Here is an 18,211-nt window from a genome sequence, read left to right as displayed (position 1 = left end):
TAGACCCCACCCTCTCTAGCTCTACCTCTCAGGGTCTATCTGAATGAATCTATGATAAAGTCAACCTGTGGTTAGGTCAGAATCTAATCCGCTCTGGAAAAACCCTCTGAGATACCCTCAGAGGTATGCTTCATTAATCTCCTAGGTGTTTCTTAACCTCATCAAGCTGACAGCCAAGACTAGCCACCATGGAGTTTTGGAAGAGGAGGAGAAAGAGGACACTGAGCACAATTCCAGTGAGCATGGAGAAACCAAAACACATTAATGCCAAGAAACCCCACAAGCAAACACCTGAAACTAAATATTCAGCCAGATGTGGGCGTGTGGCCTGCAATCCCAGGGCCCAGGAGGTGGAGGCAGGAGGATGAGGAGCTCAGGGTCATCCTTAGATACTTAGAAAGTTCAAGGCCAGTCCAGACCATATAAGAACTTGTCTTAAAAACAACAGAACTGAGGGGCTGATGGGAACTCATTCTTCTCATATAGAAGACCCAGGTTCAGTTACTAGCACAAATACCAGAAGCTCACAGCTGCCTGTAACTCCAGCTCCAGATCAGAAACCACAGGCTTCTGCAGGTTCCCACTTCCGTGTGCTCACCCACCACACAGACACATAATTAAAAATAGTAAAAATACGGGCTGGAGAGATGGCTCAGCAGTTAAGAGCACCGACTGCTCTTCCAGAGGTCCTGAGTTCAATTCCCAGCAACCACATGGTGGCTCACAGCCATCTGTAATGGGATTCAGTGCCCTCTTCTGGTGTGTCTGAAGACAGCTACAGTGTACTTATAATAATAATAATAATAATAATAATAATAATAATAAACTTAAAAAAAATAGCAGAAGTGGTGGAGCGTGACTTTAATCCCAGCACTCAGGAGGCAGAAGCAGTGCATCTCTATGAGTTCAAAGCCAGCCTGGAGCTCTACATAGAGAGTTTTACATCCATACACAGCTCTACATCCAGAGCTAAACAGAGAGACCATGTCTAAAAAACAACAACAAAATAATAAAATAAAGTAGCTGGCCGTGGAGATTCACTCTTTAATCCCAGCAACAGGGAAGCATAGGCAGGTAAATCCCGGTGAGCTTGAGGCCAGTGTGGTCTTCATAGTGAGTTTCAGGACAACCAGGGCTATGTAGAAAGCTATGTTTCAAAATAACAAAGAAATGAAACAGGGCTGGAGAGATGGCTCAGCGGTTGAGAGCACTGACTGCTCTTCCAGAGGTCCTGAGTTCAATTCCCAGCAACCACATGGTGGCTCACAACCATCTGTAATGGGGTCTGATGCCCTCTTCTGGTGTGTCTGAAGATAGCTACAGTGTACTCACATAAATAAAATAAATTTGAAAAAAGAAATGAAACAAAATAAATAGATAAATAAATAAATATAATTTTTACAAAAAATTAAAACAGTACTGAATGGTCTGGCAAGATGATCTCTGGGTGTCTGAGTTAGGGTTTACTGCTGTGAGCAGATACCATGACCAAGGCAAGTCTTATAAAGATGACATTTAATTGAGACTGGCTTACAGGTTCAGAGGTTCAGTCCATTATCATCAAGGCAGGAGCATGGCTGCATGCAGGCAAATGGGGGGACGGAGCGGAGGAGCACCTCTTGTTCCGAAGGTAGTTAGCAGAAGGCTGGCTTCCAGGTATTAAAGCCCACACCTACGGTGACACAACTACTCCAACAAGGCCACATCTCCTAATAGTGCCACTCCCTGGGCCAAGCATATACAAACCATTCCAGTGGGTAAAGTCTCTTCCAGGTCCAGTGGCCTGAGGTTTATACACAGGACAACGGTGAAGGGAGGAGAGAACTGACTCCCGAAATTTTTTTCTTTATTGATATTTTTTTTTAAAAAAATTTATTTATTATATATAAGTACACTGTAGCTGTCTTCAGACACACCAGAAGAGGGCATCAGATCCCACTACAGATGGTTGTGAGCCACCATGTGGTTGCTGGGAATTGAACTCAGGACCTCTGGAAGAGCTTGGTGCTCTTAACTGCTGAGCCATCTCTCCAGCACCCTGATATATTTCTTTATTTACATTTCAACCGAAATTTGTTATTTTTGACCTCCACACATATTCTATGACATGTATACATGTATATATGCACAGGCACACACACACACACACACAGTAATAAATAAGTTTCTCTTGTGTCACAAAGCTAGCCCTTCACACTTTGAGAAGTGCGTAATTTTATTACTGTGTAGTTTTACTGTGTTCGAATACCCATAGCCCCTTGTTCATCGATTTTTGTCTGACCACTCATCACCATTATTTAAATCTTCAGATGTTTGCTGATTTTTTTTTAGATGACCAAAGAGTTGGAGTCATGCATTATGGGTCCTATTCAGATTATTTTTCATTTATTAATATATGTTTAAGGTTTCTCAATCTCATTTTGTGTGGTGTAATGGCTTCTTTTATTTTTTTTGTTTTTACCACTGTGAAAATTCTACTGTATAGTTGATCCATTCACCTATGGAAGGTCATTTTTTTTTTTTTTGCAAGGTTTTGCAAGTATGAGCAAAGCTGCTACAAACTTTATTTTCAGGTTACTTTGCGGATGGGGTGTCTTTTGCTCAGCTGGTTTGATTCCTAGGGGTGTAACCACTGGAATTAGCATTGCCTGAGAATTTTAGTTTTTATCGGTGGCACGTAAGTTCTTGAACCCACAGATCACTAGAGAAACCAGGAATGTTAATTACACAGGGACGTCTTCTCAAAGGAGGAATTACCTGTTTTCTACCCAGAAGACTGGGGGTGGATACTTTTAACTCGTGACCTTTTGCTGTCCGTTCAGGCAGACCTTACCCAAATCCCCCAGAATGTTTATTCCAGACTCTCCTTCCCTATACCTTTCTCGTTAGCTTCCCAGGTCATAGAACCTTTGCTGGTGATAACCACCCGGCATCAGACTCTCTACAAGTTCATCCAACCTGGTAGACTAAGTCAGGCTGAACTGAGTTTCCATTTTCACCTCTTTGAGGTTCATTTTCCTGCTCACCGTGCCTCCTACAGGGACCCGCTCAAGTTTTGAAAGAAAGCATCCTTCTCGTTTCCAAATCGCACGCTCGCTTCATCATCTTGCGTTCCCATGAGCTGTAGATGAGCTCTTGTTCCACATCCTTGTCCGCATTTGATGACGTCACTAGATGGCGTCTGGCCATGCTACTCAGTGTGTGGCGAGACGTCACTGCTGTCAAGCTGCACACTTTCTGAAAAGGATACAGGATCAGTCTTGCTGATCTCAAAATCTGTCACTGTGACCAGTATTAGGCCTTTTGGCACTGTGACCAAATACTAGAGAAAACAGTTTCAAGGGAGAATTGACTTTGAAGCCTGAGCCCAGGTGTCTGGGTTTATGGTTGTTTGGCTCCTGGGTTCAGGAGTTCATGGCTGGCTGCATCCACTGGCGTGGGCCCACAGTGAGGAGAACAACATGGCAGACAGGAAAGGACTGGGGACCAGAATAACTCTCAATGCCATACTCCAGTTCTCCTACCTTCAGATAGACTCTTCAAACTTTGAATCCATCTGTGGATCAGTCCATTCTTGAGGACCAAGCCCTTATGATGGAGTCACATCTCCCAAGCCCCATCTCTGAACACTGCTTGTACCAGGGACCAAGCTTTCAATACAAGAGCCTTTTGGGGCAAAGGTTCCATATCCAAACCATGGCATCAATCTAATCAATGCGGTGTAGTGTTGGAGAGAGGACAGAGATCAATGGGCGGGATAGTAAACCTAGAAATAGATGCTAACGAATAATGCCCAGCCGATGTAGTTTAGGGGTGTTCGTAGCTCAGGCTGGCCCATAATTCACTATATAGATTAAATTAGTCTTGAACTTGTGACAAACCTTGCGTTTCTGCCTTCTGAGTGGTGGAATTACCGGTGTGGACTCACACTCCCGACTCCCCAGTTGATTTTTTTTTTTTAAACAAACATAAAAAATAAATTCAAGGGCTTGGGAAATTAGGTCAATGGTTATAGTGTGACTTTCAGGACCCGCCAGCAGCTAAATAATGACACAGAGACTTATTAATATTTATCCTAGCTTAGGCCTTTAGCTGAGCTGCCTGTCAGCTAGCTCAATCTGAATCAACCCTGCTATTCTAGCCCATGACCCACCATGTGACTAGTTCTCTATGCTCCTGGTCACATCGGAACACCTCTGTGTCCCGCTGGTGGGAGGTGTTGGGGGTTGGGGGGTTAGGAGGGGATGGGGTGATGACACCCCTTCTGATTTCTCCCCACAGAGACCTTTCTCTGCCCGGAAGTCCCGCCCTCTACTTCCTGTCTGGCTATTGTCCTTCAGATCTTTACTAAAGCCAATCAGCAAGTGAGGAAGGTGAATGTTTACAGAATAGAAAACCCGGTGAGGGGCCACAGCTCTACACTGGTACAGAATTAACAACGGGACACGAAGAGATACACCTTCACACAGTGCATTTCAACAAGTGGTAGTTGCAAGGTTTTGAATTTGGTTTTCAGCCCCAGGAACAACACAAAACAAGAAACAAATCAATACAGAAGCCTTGGTTTTTGTCAAATGGTACTGGAACTGCTAGACACACATGGCCAAAAAAAGAACCCTGACCTTAACTCCACTTCTTATACGATTATTCAAGATGAGTCACCGGCAGAATTAGAAACAAAACAAAACAAAACAAAAAGCCAACCACAAGTGTGGGAGGGAACTGGGCCAGTGTCTCAGCTCAGCAGGTAAAGGGACAATATGAGCCTGACAACTTGAGCCTTGGAACTGATTCCACAGAGCTGACCTTTGACCTCCACGGGTGTGCCACGGCATGGGTGCCAACATATACATGGCCTGTGCGCACGTACACACACACACACACACACACACACACACACACACACACACACTTATTTTTAAGTAGAGAGGAGCCTACTTGGCGGGGGTTGGGGTTGGACACTGGCAGGAAGTGAGGGGGCACATAAAGAGGGTGGTTGCCTGGTGACGGTAGATGATTGAAAGGCATTTTCACACACACGTGAAAAGAGCTTGAGGGAACTCATTCTTTATACAGGCCCAGTGGTATGGGTCTGCTGTTACAGTTAATGTTGAATGTCAATTGAACAAGATCTAGAATCATCCAGGAGACAACCTTGGGGTATGCCTATTGCTGGAGCTTCTGGCAAATGTGCCTATGTATAAGGAAGACACGAAGACTAATACAGTTTAAAGCCTTAGGCCTTTTGCTGGAGCTGACTCCCAGCTAATGTTTAAACCTAACCCCACTATTTTAGCCTATGACTCTCCACGTCGACAGTTCTATACCTCCCTGCTCAGGTCCAGTTCACGTCTGACACCTTCCATCTGCATTCTCAATTCTCTTGTGTCTCCCTGTCTCACATCTGCTCGGAAGTTCTGTCCCTGTACTTCCTGCCCCAGCTATTGGCATCAGATCTTTATTACAGCCTATCAGCAGCGAGACAACACCTGATACCTAATACATCACTTAGATTGCCTTTAGGCAGGCGAGGAAGGACAGAAATATACAAAATAGAGAACTTAGAGATGGGCGCAGACATGACAATACCAGGATCCTGCCAGCACTTAGCTCTCTGCAGATACAGATTCAACAACTGAAAATTCAGAGACACATCTTCAAACATTGTGGGGACAGTCACCCCAACATTTGCCTGTAAGGGAGCATCTATATTGAGTTGATTCAGGTAGAAAAACAACCCTAAAGCTGGGCTGGGGAGATGGCTCAGTGTTAAAGACTTACCAGGAATTCAGATCCCAAAACCGATGGATATATCCAAAGTGGTCCCCCACAATAACAGTGCTGGTGACAATGTCCTAAGCAGGATTTTGCCCAGGTAAACAGAAGGTTGTTACTGGGAAAGCAGAAGCCTAAAGGTGGGTCTGCATTTACCAGGAGCCTCTCTTCCATCCCCAAGATCAACTGCCTGAGGTAAAAGCATCTAGTCCCAAACAGCCTGTGCAAGTTCGAAGACTTCCATCTGCTGACTCTCAAATAAAACCCTTTTGGTTTTCTGTCATGACTCTGCATATCCTTGACCTTGCCAGGAGATAGTGTTGGCCATTTGATCTCCAATAAACCATTCTACCCATGGAGTGATCTAGTTTGGTGCTTACACTGTACCCTCTCTCATTCCATGTAAAGGACTGGAGGGCTTAGAGGCCAAGCTGCTATTCTGGCCTCAGAAGGCTGTGCCAAGGGATCCCCAGAGCAAGATGGCTAGGAAGGCTAGCCATCTTGGTGAACTCTGTTATTAAGTGAGAGACTAGGCCTTAGTAAATAAGATTGAAGAGCTATTAATCAATACCACAGCAACCTCAGGCTTCCATGTGCATGCGCACACAGGTCCGTGCATCCCACACATGTACAAAGCACACATACGCAGGAAATGCGGGGGAGGGGAGCTGGGTATGGTGACACCTGCCTTTATTCCCAGAATTCAGGGGGCAGAGGCACGTGGATATCTAGTAATTCAAGGCTGGCCTGGTCTATGTAGAGGGGTCCAGGCCAACCGGAACTATGAAAGAAATTCTGAAGAAGAATAGGTTAGCTGAGAACCAACACTCACTTCTTTCTGCTTCCCCGCCGCAGACACAATATGCCTGGCTGCTTCGCACTCCCGCCACCACATACCCTCAAACTGAGAACCAAAACAAACCTCCCTTCTTTAAGATGTTTTGGTAACAGTGATGAGAAAAGGGATGATACGGTTACAATCCTAGCTACTCAAGACCTTGGTGTGCACTTAAGACCAGTCCGGAAACTTAGTGCAACTATGTTTCAAAGCTTAAAAAAAAAGGAAAGTTTTGCTGGCCTGGTGGCTTTAATCCCAGCACTCCAGAGGCAGAGAAAGGTAGATCTCTGAGTTCCGGGCCAGCCTAGTTTACAAAGTGAGTTTAAGGCGAGCCAGAGTTACAGAGGAAGACTTAGCTTAAAAAATTCAAAATAACAAACAAACAAGAACAACAAACAAACAATAAATTTAAAATTAGGAAAAGGATTTTAAAGAAATGTCAAATATGGGGTTGGGGATTTAGCTCAGTGGTAGTAGAACACTTGCCTAGGAAGCACAAGGCCCTGGGTTCGGTCCCCAGCTCCAAAAAAAAGAACAAAAAAAAAAAAAAAAAGTCAAATATACTTTTTTTTGTTTTTGCCAAATACTGTAAAACGTATATTAAAAAGGAATGTATATTCTTTTATTTTTTATATTTTTGGTTTATTTGAGGCAGGGTCTGTTTACTCAGTCCAGCTGTCCTGGAACTCACTGCAGAGACCAGAATTTGAGGTTGGCCTTAAATTCACAGAGGTCCAACTGCCTCAGTCCCCTGAGTGCTAGGATTAAAAGTGTTCATCACCATGCCTGGTGCCTGAGCCCCTTGGTACTGGGGTTTCAGGTGGTGGTGAACTGCTGTAGGGGGCTGGGAATCAAACCCTGGTCCTCTGGAAGAGCAGTCAGTGCTGTTAACTATGGGGCCATCTCTCCAGCCCTAAACTCAAACCATTTATCTCTCCTACCCAGTAAAACTTTTATGCAAATATTTTAATCCAGTAAAACCTGTGCTTATTGCCAACTGTCCAAGAGGAGAGTGAAGAAGAAGAGGTTGATGAAATGGGTGTGGAAGTTAAGGACATAGAATTGGTCATGTCGGGGTTGGGGGTTTAGCTCAGTGGTAGAGCGCTTGCCTAGCAAGCACAAGGCCCTGGGTTCAGTCCCCAGCTCCGGAAAAAAAAAAAAAAAGAATTGGCCATGTCACAAGCAAATGTATCAAGAGCAAAAGCTGTCCCAGCCTGAAAAACAACAGTAAGGATATCATGAATGCTACTATGGAATTAACAATGTAACTATTTGACAGCAAGGTCACCTCCTTCCCCCTTTTCCCCCTTTTAGTGTTTGAAAAGTGGAACTACAACTTGGTTTAAAATTTGTACTGTTTCTATCATTAATAAAGTTGTGGCTTCTTATTGGATTGGAAAAAAACCCAAAAAAACCAAAAACAAAACAAAAAACCTGTGTTTATACAAAGGCCCGATGGATTAAAGTGGCTGACCCCACCTCTTCTTCTTCTTCTTTTTTTTTTTTTGCACGGATTCTTTTAAAACTAGCCAATCTTGAAATACTGTGAGGTTGGATTGTAGCCAATGGGGAAAAGACCTTCACTACCTGAGTAGAAAAGAAAAACTGCACTTCCTGTCTCTGTGTGTTTGCTTTTCTTGGCACACACCCTCTTGATCAAGAGCAAAGTTTTGTCTTGTGGAGACACTTTTGAAAAAGTTGAGCTGGGAAATCCGAAAGCACTTGGAACAGTTGAGAGTTATATTAACAGTCACAGACTGCCTTACATTTTAAAGGGATCTACAGATGCATGATTTTGGGCACTGGCCATCTGTGTATTGCTTTGTTGAGTTACAAAAATCTCCCAATTTTAACACATTTTAAGACATTATGTTAAAATTTGTATAGTAGGGCTGGAGAGATGGCTCAGCTCACTGGCTGTTCTTCCAGAGGTCCTGAGTTCAAGTCCCAACGACCACATGGTGGCTCACAATCATTTATAATATGATTTGATGACCTCTTCTGGTATGCAAGTGTACATGCAGATAGAGTACTCATAAAATAAATAAATCTTTATATCTATATATTATCTTTAAATATATTATATATTATAAATCTTTAAATATATAATATATATTATCATGAAGCTCAGCAATCAAAATTTCCATATTCTTTTTTCCTCATATAACCTTGAATCTGCATGATAGAAACTCCCAGTTGTTTTCCTTGAAGTAGCCACCTCTCCTACTTCATCATCTTGTTCTTCTTTCTCCTCCTCCTACTCCAGACAGGTGTAGCTCTGGCTGTCACTCTGTAGACTAGGCTGGTTTCCAGCTCAGAAATCCCCCACCTCTGCCTCCCAAGTGCCAGAATTAAAGGCGTACGCCACCACAGCCAGGCCCATCAGTTCTTTTTAAATGTTTGCCAGACATCTGAGCTTGTAAGTCAGTTGTCTTTTCACATAGAAGTGACTTGGTGTGAACCAGGAACTGCACAAGTATATTTCTTATTTCTCAAAATGACTTGCCTGGACTGGCCCACTTTTTAGACCTAGTCTCCTTAACCGCCAATTTGAAATCTGTCACAGAATCAGCCTAACCTTTTCAGTACAAAGGCACAGGCTGTGGTGGGCTGCACGGACTTCTGGGGTTACCACATTAACACAGACCATATTCATGAGTGGCCAGGAGCATTCTAACGGGCCCAGCCAGTTAGACCCTTTCAGTCTCTGAGGTTGGGGGTCAATAAGATCAAGTCGGTTTTCAGAACAAGTCTTTACTTGTATTTTGTGTGTGAACTATTTGCTGGGAATAGTAGGGCCTTTCCTTGGTTACAGGCCCTAAACGAGAATGGCACATCACAGTGTGGCCCCACGCTTCCTCAGATGGCTTAAACCAGTTAGCACAAACCTCAAGGTTTACTTCAGAACGCCCTTGACAAAGCAACTGGACTTAATTTGTTAAATTTAACCACTTGATGCATGTATGAGAGGGAAAGGGAAACCCAGGTAGCTCAGGCAGGACAATTACTAATAGAAAAACCCCCAGGCTTCAGCCTTCCTATCCAGGTAATGGAATGTCCCAGCCACCTGGCTTGTGGCAAGGACAATGGGTCAGCAGCAGTTTCCAGACTTCCTCAGCTACTTCCTCAGCAACAGTTTCAAGACCCCCCCAGCAAGTTTCCAGCTCCCACACCCTGGTAACAGAATGTCCATAGAGACGGACCCAACAGATTAATATAGAGGTCACCTACCCCGGAATTCCCTAACGTGCTTTAAATCAGGCCTGCAGGCTCACTTGGAGTCTCTGTCTTGGTAATGGGAGACCCCAGCATGCTGGATTTCTGCGGAATAAAACACTCTTTGCCCTTATACTCTATTTGAGGCTGGGTGTCATTCTTTGGCGAATCATGGACCCTTACAGCATCAGTCTCCTCACCTTCCCAGAACTTGCCAGTCACTATTTCTCCAAGCCTAACGTTAATGCCTCCCTTATTCCCTCAGGGCCTGTGGGCAAGGCTGACTGAGAGCTCAGCCCTGGCCTGCATCCTTCCTGGCTGCTGTAGTGGAGGGGCCTGACCTGGACATATGGAACAGTAGTCACCTGTTTTCTCTACAGGCCACCTTTGACTGTGTTCCTTTCATCCTGTTAATCTTTATTTTAATATTTACTGACCGTTACAATTTATTTTATAGGTGTGTGTCTTTGTGCCTGAGTTTATGTGTACTGTGTTGTGTGTGCTGTGTTCATGGAAGCCAGAGGGCACAGGATTCCTAGGGCTGGAGTTACATGAAATTGTGAGCTACCATGTGGATAAACTGAACCCAACCTGGGTCCTCTGAAGAATACTTAGTATTCTTTTTTTTTTTTTTTTGGTTTTTTTTTTCGGAGTGGGGGACCGAACCCAGGGCCTTGCGCTTCCTAGGCAAGTGCTTTACCACTGAGCTAAATCCCCAACCCAATACTTAGTATTCTTAACCCCTGAGCCATTTCTTCACCTCCATTTTGTTCTCTCATGCTGACTGTCCTGGCTTCAATTACCTTCGGTGGTCATGTGTCTAACCACAAACTCCTGCTAATGTCCCGAATTTTCTTATCCCATTGCCTTGATTCCTGTTACTCCTGGCCCACACTCTCCAGTGGCATTGTTCTCAGTGCTGCCCTCTGCTGCTGGAAACGATGAATGAAAAACTCATTTTATTAGGAGAGCTCGACACCTCCCCCAGGCTGTTCACTGTTTCCAGTCTTACCAATTGCCTGTCTAGCAAGCACAGTCTGTCTGCAGTACACACGCGTGTACATGTACACATGCACTGTTTCGTTTAACTTCACTGTAAGGCTCTCTCTTTTTAAAAGAATTACCCAATTATTTATTTTTATTTCATGCACATGTATTTATTTATTTTATATGTATTCCCTGCTTGTATGCCAGTGTAGCATGTGTGTGCAGAATCCAGATCCCCAGGAACTGGAGTTACAGGGAGTTGTTAGCTGCCACGTGGGTGCTAGGAATTGAACCAGGATCCTCTGGAAGAGCAGCCAGTGCTCTTAACCACTGAGCCATCCCTCCAGCCCCTCCCCCACAAAGGTTCCCAAAGGCAAAGATGGACAAGCAATGTCGCCATCTTTCTGAGAAAGGAAGAGTGGTGGAGGGTGAGGAAAATGCAGCAAGACCACTGACAGATACTGATGTGGTCCTAGGTGAGGGTCGTGAAGTAGGAAGATGGGGGACTTCAGGCCACTGTAATAGTTTGAAAATGGCCCATAGGGACTGGCACTATTGGGACATGTGGCCTTGTTGGGGGAAGCCTAGTGTGGCTCACTCTCTTTCTGCTGCCTGTGGCTCCGAGGTAGAACTCTCTGATACCCCTCAGCACCACGTCTGCCTGCGTGCCGCCATGCTTCCCTCCATGATGATAATGGACTGAACCAGCCCCAGTGAGATAGTTTCCTTTGTAAGAGTTGCTAAGCTCAAGGTGTCGCTTCACAGTATCGAAACTAACTCAGATTACCCTGATTACAGAGCAAGTTCCACCATCTCCGAGAGGGAGAGAGGGAATTTGGGGAGGTAGAGGCTAATCTCTGTGGTGGTTTGAATGAGAATGGCCCCATAGGCTCACATACGCAAATGTTTAGTCACCAGGGAGTGGCACTATTTGAAAGGATTAAAGGGATTAGGAGGTGAACCCTGGGGCTGTGCTTTGAGGTTTTTTTTTTAAAGCCCATACCAATTCCAGAGTCTCTCTGTTGCTATTTAAAAATATCTATTTCCCTAAGCAAGAGGTGAATCTAAGTTACATATTTGAGAGTTGAATTATGTAGTAAACCTTTAGTTATAAGGTTTTTTTTCCCACATTTTTTTTTTCCAGGAGCTAAGGACCGAACCCAGGGCCTTGTGCTTGCTAGGCAAGCGGTCTACCACTGAGCTAAATCTCCAACCCCTAGTTATAAGTTTTTTGTTTTGTTTTTTTCTTTTTTCTTTTTTCTTTTTTTTTTTTTCCGGAGCTGGGGACCGAACCCAGGGCCTTGCGCTCGCTAGGCAAGCGCTCTACCACTGAGCTAAATCCCCAACCCCTAGTTATAAGTTTTAAGCTAAGTTTTGTTACAGATTTTATAAATCATATCCAGTGAACTTAGAAATCCGGAAGTAGGGGTTGGGGATTTGGCTCAGTGGTAGAGCGCTGCCTAGGAAGCCTAAGGCCCTGGTTTCGTCCCCAGCTCAAAAAAAAAGAAACAAAAAAAAAAAAAAAAAAATCCGGAAGTGGAGTTTATAGCATAGTTTTAAGAGGCGTTTGTTTGTTTGTTTTTTATTGTTGTTTTTTTTTTTGAGAGCAGAGTGCAGAGACAGATAGCTCAGCGGTTAAGAGTACTGACTGCTCTTCCAGAGGTCCTGAGTTCAATTCCCAGCAACCACATGGTGGCTCAAAACCATCTGTAATGGGACCTGACACCCTCTTCTGGTGTGCACAAAGACAGCAACAGTGTGCTCACATAAAATAAATAAATCTTTAAAAAAAAAAAAAAAAAAAGGGGTTGGGGATTTAGCTCAGCGGTAGAGCGCTTGCCTAGGAAGCGCAAGGTCCTGGGTTCGGTCCCCAGCCCTGAAAAAAAAAAAAAAAAAAAAAAAAAAAAAAGAGTTGGAAGTTGAACCTCAGAGATAAGAGATTCTGGCATCATTTGCTTGTGGGAGAAGTTGTTACAATCTGCAAGAATTTGGAAATCAAGTGTGCCAATTGTTGGCCATTGATCTGTACTAAGTCCAAGCTGTAGTAATAAAAGTTGAGTCTGTGGAAGAAGAGAGAGGCTGGCAAAGGGAACACCACGTGAAGGGAGAGGGTCACCACATGAAGGGGGAATGAAGGGGAGGGGACACCACATGAAGGGGGAGGGGTCACCACATGAAAGGGGTCACCACAAGGGGGGAGGGACACCACATGAAGGGGAGGGGTCACCACATGAAGGGGGGAGGGGGTCACCACATGAAGGGGAGGGAACATCACATGGGGGAGGGGAACACCACATGAAGGGGGAGGGGGAACACCACACGAAGGGGGAGGGGGAACATCACATGAAGGGGGAGGGGAACATCACATGAAGGGGGAGGGGAACATCACATGAAGGGGGAGGGGAAGGGGGAGGGGGACACCACATGAGGTTCAAGCTGGGAGACTTCAGGCTGAATGGAGAGACAACCAAGAGAACACTGGGGAAAGGGAGCCAGTGAGTGTCTTTAGCAGAGAGATCGTGTGGGTGTGGGTCACATGGTGGGTGACCCAAGAGAATAGCAGGCTCCAGGAACCAGAGGGACACTTATGGCACAGACTAGGAGAGGAGACCAGGTCCCAGGAGGACTTAAAAAAAGCTGCTTAGCAGGCAGCTCCTGGTGGGGAAACTCAAGGTACAGGCCCAGGAGGGCACAAAGAAAGAAGAGCAGGGTAGGCAAATGGTTAGAAGTAGGTAAAGCAGCTGCTGTAGAATCGGACTCTAGAATTTGGGATCGATTTTTGTGGTTGGCAGAAGCCAGCAGAAACAAATGGTGTTGTTATTAAACCCTAACAAATGGTCCATACATACCTCAGGAGAGCCAGAAACCCTAACTTGAAGAAAAAGGGGGGGATAAAAGGACCTGACTGGACAGGTAGAGGAGTTTATTGTAGATGTGTGAGCGAGCAGAGCCAGAGGCAGAATATCTGAGAGAGTCCAGGGTGGACATGTCCCTGAGCCAAGTGGAGAGAGAGGAGAGAGAAAGAGAGGGAATAGAGGGGAACCAAGGTGCAGGAGTCTCAAAATAGAGAAGTCAAAAAGGCGAGTCACCAAAATGGTTGGATTGTATAGGGAAGGGTGGGGGCGGAGGGGCAGTTAAGGGGCAGCTGAGGTGCCAGTGAGGAGGGCCAGCGACAGGTGAGAGAACCTGGAGGCTTGATATGTTAAATAGCCTTTTGTCCCAGGTTTGAAACCGAACACCTAGGAGTCATGACCTAGCTCTCTGCTACTGCCCCAGGCCTGTCTGCTCACTGCCATGGTGATAACGGAGTAAACAGAAACTGTAAGCAAGTTCCCAAAGAAACGGAACTTTCTTTTATAAGAGCTGCCGCGGTCATGGTGTCTCTTCACAGCAAGAGAAGAGTGACTAAGACTCTCTCCAAACAAAACAAGCCATGCATCCTACCACACCCCTAAAGTGGGAACTTAAGGGCTCTTTAGAAAGCCAGTTGGATGCTGTTTTGCTGGGGCAAACACGTGAAGGAACATTTTGTTCAAGTGGACACGGCGTGAAAGGCTAAGGCGGACTCAAAGCAACGTTTCACTGAGGCAGACTCAGGAGGGAGGATGTTCTGCTAAAGCAAGCACAGGAAAGAGCACGTGATAAAAGATTCTTCGCTAACAACATGCATGTGTGGTCCACCTTACATTGCGTAGGTGAGCTGCGTTTGTCGGACTCCATAGAGCGAAATGGAGTCTGCTGGTGTGCTCCGGTTTACTGTTGCTCTGGGGACTAAGGGCTGATTGGTTGCATGGGATGAGTGAGGCAAGAACTTCTCCCTCCTCCAGCTGCCTGGAGCTGAGGCTGAGGCATGGCTGTTTCTGCTAGGTCGTGTCACAGCTGTTGCTAATCTGACTCTACCAAGCTCTTCTGGTGTGTCCATGAAGTGTTTGTGGATCGAGCTGCTGCTGCCTGCTGTCCTGTGAACTGAACTGCCGATTTCCAGACAACCAGACGGGAGTTGCTCCTAAGAACTTTTCTAAAGAGGTGCAACCCTTTCTTTCCCACTACCTCTGGTGGGTGGTGTGGGCTACAAGGGAGGTTAAAGCGTTTAAGAAACACCATTAAACAAGGTTTGAAAAGACTGAAATTATACAACCCCTCCCAAACACCAAACAAAAACTAACAATAATAACCCAAACCCTAAGGGGCTGGGGAGATATTCTAATCAGCCTGCAAACATGACATTGTGGTCTAGCTCTGGAACCTGGGCTAAAAAGCTGTGCTTGACTGTATAGGCATATAATGTCAGAGCTAGGGAGGTAGCCAGGTAGAGTCCTGGAGCAGCCACCAGGCAAGAGGTTCCACCGAAAAGGAGAAAACCTTTACATTTGAGAGGATTAGTTTCTAGAATATATAATGAACTAAAAAAATTAAACACTAAGAAAACATACAATTTGAAAATGGGTTACAGAATGAAATATAATGTTCTCAAAAGAAGAGAGAAAAAAGGCTAGGGACATTTAAAAAATGTTCAGTATCCTTAGGCATTTTGGAAATGCAGACTAAAACCACTTTAAAATTCCATCTGGGGCTGGAGAGATGGCTCGGTTAAGAACACTTGCTGCTCTTACACAGAGGACCTGGGTTCAATTCCCACATGGTGGCTCACAACCATCTTTCCTATTCCAGGGGATCCTACACTCCTGACTCCCACAGGCACCAGGCATGGGACACAGACATACAGACAAAACACTCCTAAACATAAAATCTAATTAGCTGGACCGTGGTGTTGCATGCCTTTAATCCCAGCACTTGAGAGGCAGAGGCTGGAGGATCTCTGAGTTTGAGGCCAGCCTGGTCTACACAATGAGTTCCAGGACAGCCAGGGCTACACAGAGAAACTCTGACTTAAAAAAACAAAATAGAAAACCAAAAAAAATCCCATCTGACCCGAGTCTGAATGGTTTTTAAAGCCCCTTTTGCTCCCAAGTAACCGCAGAGTGTTTCTATAGCTCCTGGTCAGTTTTAGTTCCCGAGCAATTGCACAGAGACTATTTTTTACTAAAAAGCTGTTGGCACCATTGGCTGTTAGAACTGCTTGCTGGGCAAGTTCTGAGCTATTCTTTATGTTGTTGTTGTTATTGTTATTATTATTAATTTGTTTATATGAGTACACTGTAGCTGTCTTCAGACACACCAGAATCTCAACACATCGATCTCACCACAGATGGTTGTGAGCCACCATGTGGTTGCTGGGAATTGAACTCAGGACCTCTGGAAGAACAGTCAGTGCTTTTAACTGCTGAGCCATCTCTCCAGCCCAGTTCTGGGCTACTCTAACCCTTTAAGGCTGCTAATACCCAGACAAATGCCCCATTACTTGACAATCTGGTCTTGTCCCTGCTTGCTCTGATGCGTGTGTGTCCTCATGGTGACTCTTTCACCTCCTGTTCCTACCACACAGTCTCTCCACATCTTCTCTCCACTTGGGACCCCTGGCTAGGACAGGAAGTCAAGCCTTTCTTTCTTTCTTTTTTCTTTTTTTTCGGAGCTGGGGACCGAACCCAGGGCCTTGCGCTTGCTAGGCAAGCGCTCTACCACTGAGCTAAATCCCCAACCCCAAGTCAAGCCTTTCTATCTCCTCTGCTCAGCTAATTGGCTGATCAGCTCTTTATTGACCAATCTGAAGATGATGGAGGAGAATATTTACAAAACACACCAAGGCTGGTGTCACTTCATAAAAATAACAATACCAAAGTCCAGTCCGCCTGTACTCAACTCTGCTGAAAATGCAGAGAACTCCGGCATTTGTTTTTTTTTTTTTTCTTTTTTTTTTTTTTTTTTCTGGAGCTGGGGACCGAACCCAGGGCCTTGCACTCGATAGGCAAGCACTCTACCGCTGAGCTAAATCCCCAACCCCTAGAACTCGGCATTTGTACAGAGAAAATCCTTACACAGTGCACAAGGAGATAACAGTGTCCATCACCAAACCACCAGTAACAGAAAACCCTGCCATGCATGCGGGGATGGAGAACCCTTCTACATAGTTGATAGGAATATAACAGTACAGTCACTTTGGAAACCAGTTTGGAGGTTTCCCAAAGTTAAAAATAAAAGTACTGGGGGCTGGGGATTTAGCTCAGTGGTAGAGCGCTTACCTAGGAAGCGCAAGGCCCTGGGTTCGGTCCCCAGCTCCGAAGAAAAAAAAAAAAAAAGTACTGGGCCAGCAGTAAAGAACTCTGTTTGGTCTTCCAGAGGAACTGAGTTCAATCCCTAGCAACCACATGGTGGCTCACAACCATAAAGGGTCCTCTTCTGCCATGTAGATATGCAGATAGAGCACTGCTACACTTAATATATGAACAAGCAAACAAATAAACCTGTCATATGCCCCAGACATTCTACTCCTGGGCACATACCCAAAGGACCTTCTACCCTACAACAAGGATACCTGCACGTCCACATTCCTTGCTGCCCTATCTGCAAAGGCTAGGAAGTGGAGGCAACCTCGATGCCCGACAGCCGGTGAGTGGATAATGGAAAGGTGGCATATATGCGAAATACAATATTACTGTGTCCTACTTAGCAAACTGTCAACGTGACAGTATAGCATCTCCGGTGCGGAACTGTCATTTTTAGGTTGGTGTGCTGGATACTTGTGTGTCAACTTGACACGAACTAGTCATCTGGGAGGAGGGAACCTCAGTGAAGTAAATACCTCCAAACAGGCAACCTTGCAGGTGTTTCTTAATTACTCATTGATGAAGGCAGGCCCATCACGTTGTGGGTGGTACCATCCCTGGGCTGGTGGGCCTGAGTTCTACAAGCAAACAAGCCATGAGAAGCAAGCCAGGGAGCAGCATTCCTCCATGGTTTCTGCATGGAGACTTCCTGCCCTCTAGGTTCCAGCCGTGTTTGAGTTCTTGTCTTGACTTACTTCGATGATGAATAATGGACAGTAATATAAGTATAAGCCTTCCTAAGCTGCTTTGGTCATGGTGTTTCATCACAGTAACAGAAACCCTAACTAAGATGGTTTGTGTCACGTCTGAAAGGGATTATCTTGATCATTACTTGATATAGGAGGGTCCAGTCCGCTGCAGCCAGCACCTCCTTGGCAGACGGTCTTGGTCTACCTGCATATGAGCCCAGCCCACCAGTGAGCCAGCAAGCAGCATTCATCCATGGCTTCTGCTTCGATTATTACTTTAAGGGTTTAAGTATACGTGTGCTTTTGTCTGCCTGTCTGCACACCACAAGAGGTCATTGGATACCACAGCCCTACAATAATGGACAGTTGTGAGCCCCAATTTGGTAGGTCCTAGGAATTGAACTCAAAACCTCTGGAAGATCAGACAAGGTTCTTAATTGCTGAGCCATTTCTCCAATTTCCAAATTGTTTATTTTTTAATG

Source organism: Rattus rattus, chromosome 11 (genome assembly GCF_011064425.1).
Source record: "Rattus rattus isolate New Zealand chromosome 11, Rrattus_CSIRO_v1, whole genome shotgun sequence".
In the NCBI taxonomy this organism is placed as follows: Eukaryota; Metazoa; Chordata; class Mammalia; order Rodentia; family Muridae; genus Rattus; species Rattus rattus.
Note: the sequence above shows the minus strand (reverse complement) of the source record.